The sequence below is a fragment of the Malania oleifera genome, chromosome 3, assembly GCF_029873635.1.
Source record: "Malania oleifera isolate guangnan ecotype guangnan chromosome 3, ASM2987363v1, whole genome shotgun sequence".
In the NCBI taxonomy this organism is placed as follows: domain Eukaryota; kingdom Viridiplantae; phylum Streptophyta; class Magnoliopsida; order Santalales; family Ximeniaceae; genus Malania; species Malania oleifera.
The window spans coordinates 119,724,372-119,736,493 of NC_080419.1; positions in this window are offsets into that span (position 1 = coordinate 119,724,372).

A 12,122-nucleotide genomic window follows, 5' to 3' on the forward strand; every position below is an offset into this window, starting at 1 on the left:
ATGCTTCTTGTTACATCTAGGGCAAGTAGGGTACACTCGACCCCTCACCTCCTATCTGTGCTCTCCATTGTTTCTATATCTCCTCCATGTACCCCGAATAGTAACTGCCTGAAATCTAGGAGGCGTGGGCCTCTTCCTATGACTCTGCACTTTAGCACTCCTCTACCTGCTCGTCTCTACAATGGTGGCCTTATCCATCAGTTATGAGAAATCCTGCACCTATAAAACTACTACCTGCTCATAAATTTCCTATCTCAAGCCTCTTTCAAATTTCCTTGCCTTTTTCGCCTCATTTGGTACCATGTACTGGGCAAAGCAAGATAGCTCACCAAACTTTGCCATGTACTGCTCAACTGTCAGCTGCCCCTGGGTCAAATTTAGAAACTCATCCACCTTAACTTCTCTAGTGGTGGTGGGGAAGTATCGATCGAAGAATATTTCCTTAAACCGGTTCCAATTCATGGCTACTAGTGTTGGTCTCTGCTCCTCCATTAATTTCATAGTTGTCCACCACCACTCGGCCTCACCTGTCAACTTCAATGTTGCATAGAGAATCCTCTATTCATCAGTATAGTGCAGCACTGTCAGCATTTTCTCAATCTCTTGGATCTGATTCTCTGCTATAGCTGGGTTGGCTCCCCCTAAGAAAGTGAGAGGATTCATATGAGTAAAATGTCTGATCATGCAGCCCTGATCAGCTGGTGGGCAGTCATATTCCTTTGAATTTCGTGCTATTTCTCTCATAACTTACTAAGCCACATTGTGCAGTACCTGATCTGAGTCACTGTGTAATAACCCCAAAAAGGATTATATAAGATTAGTAGAGTGATTCTTAAAAAAATAAAATAAAAATAAATAAATAAATAATTAATTAATTAATCAATCGGATTTAAAGAAAAAGGAAAAAAATAATAATTAAAATTATTTTTATTTTTATTAATGAAAATATTATTATTAATATTAATTAAATATATAATAATAATAATAATAATAATAATAATAATAATTATTATTATTATTATTATTATTATTATTATTATTATAAATCACCCAAAGCTTCAAGAAGCTTTAGGTGTTCCTAAATTTCACGCCCCCCTACTTCTTCTTTTTTTCTTCTTCTTTTCTTCTCTTTTCTTTTCTTTTCTCAGGCCAGCCTCTGAACTCTCTCTCTCTTTCCTCTCATTCTCTCTCCCTCTCTCCTCGATTTCGTGACAAATTTTCACTCGATTGAAAATCCAAAGATACCACTGGACTCCATTCTCCCTTGCCGTCATTTCTACCGGAGCGGATTGATGGTAGGAGCGACGTAGGTATATTCCATGGGATAAGCCATTTTTCCCTTTTTCTTTAATTTCTTACAAAATATTAGCCCAATTGACAAACAGACACCACCATGAGACTCTAGGGATGATTTTCTACAAGTCTAGCGGGATGGAATTCTTGTGGGGGTGTTGGACCAAAATCCCAAATTTGGGGTACGGGGGTTATTAAGGGGTTTATTTTTAATTAATTGACATTAATTTAGAAATGCTAAAATATTGAGCATCTGGGGCTGAAGTAGGATTTTTGAAATTTAGGGCCCGGGTGAGTGCCGCGGCTGTAATTTTGGGACCCGCAAGCAAAATTTAGAAAATTAAGTAGGGCTATTAAATGTTAGTTTAAATATTAATTTAAGGTATATGGAGCCTAGGGAAGCCTAAATGAGTATTATTTTGGAGAAATAGATTAATTAATCCAGGAAAAATATAAATTTCAGGAGTTAAATTTCGAGCGCCAAGGGTGTGAGATTTTGGGTTCTAACGAGACTCTCAGTAAGCCAGGTAAGAGGAATAAATTATAACAGTCTTTTTATGAAAATTATGGATTGAGAAATATGTGAAAATGACGTATGTTATTTTACTTGAAATTTATTATGATATAAATATCAGATGAAATTTGTGTGACATATTATATTGAGAAATGTTTAAACTGAGTTAGATGATTTACCCTGTGAAATATGTGATACTGAAATGTGTTGTAATATGAGAATTGAAATGTGGGAAAATGATGAAAGTGAAAAGTGCAAAAAAATATATTCTCTGAGAAAATGAAGAAAGGTGAAATATGGAAATGTGTTTTGAGAAATATTGAGTAATTGTGAAATAAGATATGTATATGATAGTATGAGATGAGATGAGATGAATTATGAACTGAGAAAATATCATGTAAATGATGAAATTTGTTGAGAATACTGATATTGAAATGTGAATATGTGAAATGAAAATATTGCAATGTTAATTCTGTAATATGAAAATGAGAAATGTGGAAATACGTGAAATATGAATAATAAAATGCCAATACCGCATAATGATTGATGGTATGTGGTGGTAAACCCTGTTGGGTGGTTATGATATTGAGCATGGTACCGTTGCTAGAAGTGTTAGTGCAACCACACGGACTCTTGGAGCGTGTGGCGTGACAGTTGACTGTACCATTATGTAGGGTTGTTGGGCCCCCTGAGTTCGCATCAAGGTTTTAGGTCGGCTAGTCGTACTACAGACACGCTATGTGATATGACATTTGATCTAACTGGGTCGGCTAACAACGGTTAGATCCAGCCTTCGGGTCGCACAACCTTGACCATGGGGGGAAGCATGACGTGTACAGAAAGATCCTCAGGGTGGCCCTGAGTTACAGACGCAATGTTGGTATTTGATACCGAGGATACTCATGAGTCGAAAAGTAAAATGGAAACCAAAAGTAAAAGAATGATAACATTGGCTAAAATGAGAAATGAAAGAAAGAATGGAAATTAAGAAATAAAGAATGTTAAATATGATAAATGAACTGTGTGAGTTAATGACATATATAATTGAGGCGAAGTGAAACTCTCCGCCTGAGGGCTTACTGAGTAAGGTGAGTGCCTTGATAGGTATCAGATGTGGCCATACCCGGCTGCATAACGTGTTAGGGCAGAGGGAAGCTACCTGTATGGGTGGATAATCTTCCCTATTCTCAGGAATTTCGTAGGTAAAAATGTGTTGGAATGATTGATTTTGAGAAATGATTTTTAAAGCTTATAAAAGCTTGTGTTGTATATCTATATGATTATGAGAATGTGTATATTAGTATATTTTCTCAGATGAAATGATAATTTGAAAAGTAAAGTGTATTATAATTGAATTCATATGGCCACACACTGTAAATAATTTATTCCTATTTACTAAAATGTGTCTCACCCAAATTATCTAAATTTTTCAAGGGACAGAAATAGACCAGGTGATAGAGCTCCGTGATCATAGGGAGCTGAGACCCTGATATACAGGGTGAGTTTAGACTAGGGAGGTGCGATTCCCTAGGGTTGTATTGTTTTTGGATATGAGATAGTATTGTGTATTTATGTGTATATTGATACTCTGGGTATTGTATTCTGACTGATATGTATATATTGTCTTCTCTTGTTAGGTTGTATAATAAAATAACTTTTTACCCGGTATCCAATACGGGTCGGGTTGAGTCGTATGAATGATAGTAAGATTCTTGACGTGGCCAATTTGTGAATGTTGTGGATTTATGACATGATTATTTATTTATTATTGATATTGAGAAAAAAAATTGTACGAAAATCGGGGCGTCACACACTGCCACCCATATTGGAGGCCCTTACGTCACCATTACCTACAACGTTCATGTTGTTACCTCTAGGGTCCATCTTTGAATTAAGGCAGAAAACATCCTTAGAATCCTATATCATAACATGATCCGTGCACTTATCTAACTAGAAACCATAAAATATCGTCATATAACCATTCAACTTATATCCATGATCCCAATTTAAGATTTAGTCCTAGCACTTAGAAACAAAACCTAACGATAATTTACCATGGCTTTCCTGGAATCATCATTCCACGAAAATCATAGAAACAATCATAGAACTTTTGCCTTTAGGCAGCGAGACAAAATCCTAAATTCTTATTTAACCTCCAATGATAACTTACTAACATCTTGATATACCATATCCTAGCCTCATCAAGATCCATTCCTATACTCTGGTATTGTTTTGCATTGTACATTGAAGACTACAGAACTTGACAACCTAGGCTCTGATACCACATTTGTCACAACCCAAAATTTTTGCTATATTTTTCTTTCTCTTATCATATAAAACTCTAATATCGATAATAATATCCACACGATCAACCCGGACCCAAGATAGGGTACCAGGGATATACTTGTCCATAAGTACATACTATCACTACAACAGAAAACATAATGTATCTAAGTCTCATATACAATACTAGAGTGCTGTAACCCCCATACATATACATATACATCCCCAAAAATCCATAAAATACTCTAGGGATAATACCAAAACATATCCCTAACTCTAAAACACTGATGAATCCCTAAAATATATAATTTTAGACCCTCATTTACCTATGCTTATCCTCATTTTATTATATATTTACCCAGAGTTATCATTGTTCAGAGCTATACAAGGTTTGTTTGTCTTTGTAGGAAAAATAGGTTAAAATCATGGAGTTAGGCTTTACAAGAAGCTAAGGAGAATTTGGAGGATTCAAAGCTGGATTTTAGATATTTAGCCAAGCTTTAGAAGCTTCAGATCATACATGGATAAGAAGATGATGCTCGACCATGTGGTGCGATCAACAAACTACAGGGGCGACTTAGTCTTCTACTGCAAACTCCAAGGTTCAGACTGAGATCAGAATGCTGCAAGGTTAGACCAAGTGCCTGACCAAGTGACCCGCTGAGGCGACCACGTCAAGATTCTAAGACAAAACTGAAATTTAGAAGTACTAGAGTCTTGACGAAGTGTTCGACCAAGAGATCCTCAGGGGCAACTATGTCGAGATACTGAGATTTCCTGAAGATTGAGATACTGCAAGTCTTGACCATCAACTTGACCATCAAGACCCTGAGGCATGACAAAGTCAAAGGCATTGAAGACTCAAATCCCTGACTTCCCGTGAGTCTCAACTAGGGCATGCACAAGAATGATAGAGGAGCGACTTGGTCGACAATGACAATCTTCTGCGCGAGATTTGCTGCAAACCTTCCTAAATTGTAAAACATACCTTGTAAACCCTAGAGCCTATAAATATTCGATACGAATGCAAGTTTGGGTTCCTCTTTGGCCTCTCTTAGGTTAGTGACAGACTTAAGATGTCATTGAGAGTAAAGTTAGATTAGGAGTAGCATAGTTTTCAATTCCTGTTTTTAAGTGTGCATGAAGTGTTCGATGACCTGTGAGAACAGGCAGCGGTCATGTGCTATCCATGTATATTACATGATCACTCTCTTGTACCTTTTGGTGTTAGTGACAAACGTTTTGAATACAAAAGGGATGATCTCTTTACTTGCTTTCTCCTTTACTGCTTTTGATTTACTGCTTTCCATTTACTTGTTGTGTGTTTGATAAAGGATCGTAGATAAGGATAAGCACTACTACGTATCTGTCAGAGGGAAGTAGTTGGCTACGGAACCACGAAGGTGTTCGTTATCATTGATATAGGGTATACTCTGGTTCTCGACCTTGCTTCAGACGATTAGTGCACCCTTGCTACCCTGTGCCCTTGATTGACCCTCTCCCACTTTGGCTCGCTTAGGTTAGTATTTCTATCAAAGTTTGAAGGAGCATAGTTAGAGGCATGGTGTCCATTGTTTGATTCAGACCCTAGCATCACTTTTTAGGAGTAGGGTAACATAGAAATTTACTCGCTTCCTAGTAGTATAAATTTACTTGCTTTCAAGTAGTTGGTTAGATTTCAACCATTGAAAAATACCATCTTTTACTTCTTTTTCATAACAAGGTTATAATAAACTAAATTGAAAGTAGTCTAATAACTATGCTTCAAGTTTTCGTGGATCAATACCCAACTTACCCACTTTTTACTGAACTTGGGATAGTTAGATTTATAAATATTATTTTTGGTAGTTAAAGACCCAAGCTTTGGTGAGCCTACCAAATAGTTACCCTGAATACTAGGGTACTAAGATATCCTCTACCTTATAGCTCGCTTCGCTCGTTTGTCTTGATTTCCTAAAATGTTTGAATTCTGGGGTTGAGACACTTCTCAATAAGATGAGATAGATTATTATCAGTGTGTGACAATATGAGTTCTAGTATGCTATAAACATATACTGTATATAGTAATCTGTATTGAAATAACTGTAGCTGATAAATCAAGTAAATCTATACTCATACTGTTATAGATTTGGTAAAATCATATTTTTCAACATAAGCATACTGTATCAGAATAACTTTCTATATACATATAAATCATCTACTACATCTGTGACACCTCGAACCCGAGAGTGGGCCCAGAGTGTTAATTAAAAATAAAAACTCTCTGATACCATAAATACCATAACCTGACCTAACAAAAGAAAATTGAGTGATCTTGTTAATACTGAAAATAAACCATATAGCGGAAGAAAAACACCTCAATCACATTACCAGAGTTCTAACTATTCCCAAGTACACATATACAATTATCTGTCAATATATTACAACCCAAAAATGACAAACATAATAGTCGGTGTCTCACCAGGTCTGTCTACTACTCCCAAAAGTCTACTCCCAACCCCATAGTAAGCTAGGCACTGTTTCTTGTAGGACCTGAAAATGAGATGGATAACGGGGTGAGACACTTCTTAGTAAGATGGACTAAGTTATTATCAGTGTGTGGCCAGCATGAGTTTTCGTGTGAACATCCTTCTTTCATTATTTAATTGTATCTGAAATGGAATTTTAAAATTGTACTGAACTGTACATCTAAAAATACATAATTTCTGAATAATATACTATAGGCTCAATATGGTCCATTCATAGTAAATTTACCCATATATGTATAAAATAAACTCCTTGTACTGTAAAACTAGCATCGTCATGATTTCTCATCGACATGCTTTCCTAACGACATGCTTCCCCCCATGATGGGTTGTGTGGCCCGAAGGCTAGACTTAGCATATGGTCGGCCGACCATAGTTAAGACAAAAAAAGGTAGTAAGTACGATTGTGTCTACCCTATACTCGAAACTGCATCGGGAGGGGTCCCCCGGAACTGCCTTGGGAGTAGTACTATACTAAGGCCACAAATCGACTATCTTACAACACACTTTGATCCTAGTGTGATTGCACTCACTGGCCAAAACATAGCTACGATACCATGCTTATCATAACATCTGATCTCTCAGGATTCTTAAATCATACATGACAATTTACATAATAAAAACTATAATTATGAATTCATTTTCATAAACTATATAAAACATCAGCTGATCATTATTCTGAAAAATAATTGTCATACACTGTCACGGTATAAACCAATATATCATAACTCGGCATTCAGCCATCATAACAAATCTTGGCTTATAGTCGCCATATCACATCTCGGCTTATAGCCATCATATCATATTGTATCATAACTGTTTTATGCCATTTTAAACCGTTCTCATGTCACACAATTTTTATCTGATAAATCATAAATATAAATAACTGTCAGGGAAACATACAAGTAATTGAAAATAGAATTATGAGCATCTCAAAGTTTAATTTAGCTCAAACTATATATTTTACTGAAAATAGGAGATGTTCAACCCAATCGCGTTAGTTTTACACAAAAACATATAAAAGTCAAAACAACCATTTTCATATGCCTGATTCGTTCAAAAAATCATATATATTGTTTCTGTAGATACATACTTCAACTCAAATGGTTCATATTTCAAGAATAACTAACATAATCTATTCCCCTTACCTGTTCCTGAAGAAACTGCCTAAAACTTTCAGAACACAAAACCCTAATCGCTTGAATCTACCGAAGATCCATGGTCTATGTTCTGGGAGGAGGGGGAGAGAGGATCGAGGAGCATCCAAGAGTGATCTGGGAGGCTTAGGAGGGAGGGAGGGAGAGAGAGAGAGAGAGAGAGAAAGTATGGAATGAAAAAATAATATAAGAACTAAACTTATAGACTCTGCCCCCGTAGGAAACCATTGACGGTTTGGCTGCTTGCCTAACCAAAAACGCCCTTATATGCTCTTGCTAGTTTGCCCTGTAGGAAAACCGTCAACGGTTTTTCTAACTATCTCCAAACCATCGACGGTTTAGTCATGGCCAAACCCGTTTTCCTTCTTTTTCTTTTCTTCTCTTTTCTTTTTTATTTATTTCTTTTATTTTCTTGGTTCGAGTTACTAAAACATTTGTATAATACTGAAATTTTTCCCCTGGATGGAATCCTAAGTCATGAATTAACCCCGCATGATTTGGGTTGTGCGGCCCGAAGGCTGGACTTAACTCTGACTGGCTTACCAGGCTAAGTCAAACTATGTCTATATTTGTAGCTGTAACTATAATTGTATGCTCGATTGCCTACCAAGCTGGTCCGGATTCCTAGGAGTAACTCTACTTTTCTATAGCTAATCGGTGTCCATCCACCTACACCATATCTAATAGTGTGGTTACACTGGATGTCTATTCTGTATAGCAACGGTACCGTGCTTTGTATTTGAATGATCCATCAAGGTTCTACTATCATATAGTACACTTCATATAGTATAACTATAACACAAAATTTTCCTCCTAAAATCTGTCATTTGCATATTTCTATATAAAATCTGTCTTATCATGATTTTTTGAATAAACTGTCATATTAATACTGTTTACGGCATCTAGGCTGGCTATTTTGTCACGGCACTAGGTCGACTATATTATCACGGCATCTAGGCCGGCTATATTGTCACGACAATTAGCCGGCTATATTATCACAGCATCTAGGTCGGCTATATCTAAATTATCATAATGTACTGTACAATATCATAATTTCTGTACTATTTATAGTTTTTCTAAAAATCGTTATCAAATCATGCTTATTCTATGTAATCATGACATGCTAATATATGTAGTGAAATATTTATACTCATGCCACACAATTTAAGTATTATTCTATAATATGCTAACTGTCTGGGAAGAATATATTTTGTTGAAATATAATATTAAATAAACTTCTAGAATTTACTCAACTCAAACACCTGGTTTTCCAAAAATATAATAACTTACAATCGTAATTCTCATATGCCCGAATATTCTGAAAAATTATATATATCATTTCTGTAATTAAATACTACGAATTAATCGGTGAATTTTTTGAAAATACCTGACATAATCTATTCCCTTACCTGATTCCTAGAGAAATACCTGCAGGGATCCTAAAGCAGTGCCTGTGGCGTTCACACAAATCTCTATACTCACATACCCTACTTTAATCTGCTCAACCTCAGGATAATTACTCTCCTAACATCCCTAAGCTCGCACGCTCCCGTTAACCAGTTAAATTCTAAAGAAAATGTTGGTATAATTCACTTCCCATATTTAAATTTGATTTCTAACATATTTTAAAAAAACACCAATGTGATTAAATCCCTGCAGTTTAATCTAATTCCAAAATATCTCCAAGCTCAAGCATATATTTAAATCACATAAATATAATTAAATTCATATATTCAGATTTAATCGAAAATATTTTAAAATATGCCTGATATAACCTATTCTCCTTACCTTATCCTTGGAGTGGTGCCTATGACACCCAAATGACGAATCCACTCTAGTTAAAATGTTGGTGGTTGAATTTGGAACCCAAGGATATTTTTCGTTCTTCAATCGGTGTCCGTTTCACCAAGAAATCGAGGAGAGAGAAAGTGAGGTGAGGAGAGAGAGAGAGAGAGAGAGAGAGAGAGAGAGAGAGAGAGTGAGAGAGAGAGAGTTGGAAGAGAGTGAGTTCTTCACGGCCCTGGGGAAAGACTTGCGCAGGGGGGGTTAGCTTGAATTGAATTCCAATTTCCAATTGGAATTCTGGATGCCTCCTAAAGCATCCATGTATATATACATTAACATATTATATTGCAATATTATTGTATTATATTATTATTACATACATACATACATACATATATATATATATATATACATACATACATGTTACTTCTCTCTCTTTTTTTTTAACGCTTTCATGCAAATTATTATTTTTATTGGAATCACTACATGATAACACCATGCCTATTCAAAAAGGAAACAATGCGAGAAGAAGGGTGTCCTAATCATGCATGCCAAATGGTAGAAGGTGCACAAGGATGTAACGACCCAAATTTAATTGAAAATTTGAGTAATAAAGAGAGAGGGAAATAGAGACAAAAACAGAAGGAGGCCGTAGACTTAGCGTTCGTCGACGACAATGCATTTGGGGAATAAAATAATTTTTAAGAAACTACCTGAATTCGTCAACGAACACAGGGTTTCGTCGACGAAGGCTCAAAGGATTTCGTTGACAAATACAGGGCTTCGTCGACGAAGAATTACCGAGAGGGGTTTTGGAGCCGACTGAATTTCATCGACGAAGACTGAATTTCGTCGAAGAAATTTGTTAAGAACTCATCAACGAAGGTCGGGCTCGTCGACGAATTCCGCCGCCTATAAATATGAAAAATCCGATTGTTTATTCATTTTTTCAGGCTCCTCTCTCTCTCCTCTCTCTCGTCTTCAGCCCTTTCACTCTCTTTCTTCGATTTTGGGTTGGTTTTATGCCGGATTGAAGATCTGAGGCTACCACGACGCTCCTGGCAAAGTTCCCTACAAGTTTGCCGGAGCGGATCGTTGGGGAAACGAAGTTGGAAATCATCCCAGACTTGAGGTAAGACTTTTTAAGCTAAATTATACTTCATGGTAGTTATAGAAATTGACGTACACATGAAAATACTAATGTTTAATACTGGGAGTTTTGAGTTTCAGGGTGCTGAGCAGGAACTCATACGGGGGTTAGCCTAGGATATTTGGGGGCTTTCTCAGTAGTCAGGTAAGGGAGTAAACTAAAACAGTTCTTTTCCATGCAAACTATCATTGATTATGAGTAGATTTATTTTCAGAAAAACATATGACATATTCGTTTAGTATGAATGAAATGTACGATTGGGAAGATACTGCTATGATGCTTAAAAAGTATATGTATGTATGAGATGTTAGAAAATCATGATTTTAAAATATGAAGTATGAATTTTAATAGAGCATGTGTGGCATGAATATTATTTTACGTAAAATGAGATATGATATGAATGCTTTTATGAGTAAAATACAATTTCAGGTATTTTGGAAAGATGGGTTATGTTATATTGAGTTGACGAATATATGATAAATGAGTTATTTTCAAATGTAAATACCTGAAATGTATTTGGCGCGAGGCCATATTTATTTTATCGGCACGAGGACGTATTTATATGATTTTGGCACGAGGCCATGTACTTATGCTATTGGCATGAGGCGCAAGGCCATATTTACTATGATTTTGGCACGAGGCCATACGTATGATTTTGGCGCGAGGCCGTATCTATGTTTTCGGCACGAGGCCGTAATGATGTTATGTATGATCATGTATTATATGTTATCACAACCAGGATGTTAGTTTAGTTCAGACCAGGAGCTCGGTACTGTAGCTATGGGTAGATCAGATTTGGCACGTGGCCGTATTAGTGCTAACCATCCCACGAGGGGATAGGAGATGGATAGTCGATGTGGCTTTCAGTGGAGTTCAGTGGAGTGTGGACGTCCACTTGGCAGTCCGGACCAGGGTGTGGTGGGCTCATCGTACTTACAGACATATTTGATTCGGCAGTGGTTGGCCAGCCATTGTCGGGTCCCGCCTTCGGGCTGCACAACCCGTCATGGGGGGTAATACATGACATTAGCTATCTATTCATCTTGGGTTTGTTTCCAGTATTACGAGTTATAACAGATATTTATGTATGTTATGATTTATTAACGAATATGAAAATACATGATTATTCAGCATGATATTATGATTATTTCCAGAGTTATAAAATGTACTGTATATGTATAAGCACTTTAAATATTCATGTTGTCACACAGCTGTATTTAGTTAACTTTCCCTTACTGAGAAGTCTCACCCCCAACATTAATATATTTTTCAGGAAACCCAAAGAGACGGGCGGGTCAGGGCCACCGTTGAGTGATTGGTGCTTCCCTACTAGAAGGGTAAGCCCTGAGCTAGGACTAGGAGTTTTTTTGTTGCATAGTCCTAGTGTTATTTTGACTTTTTGGAGATTGTACATA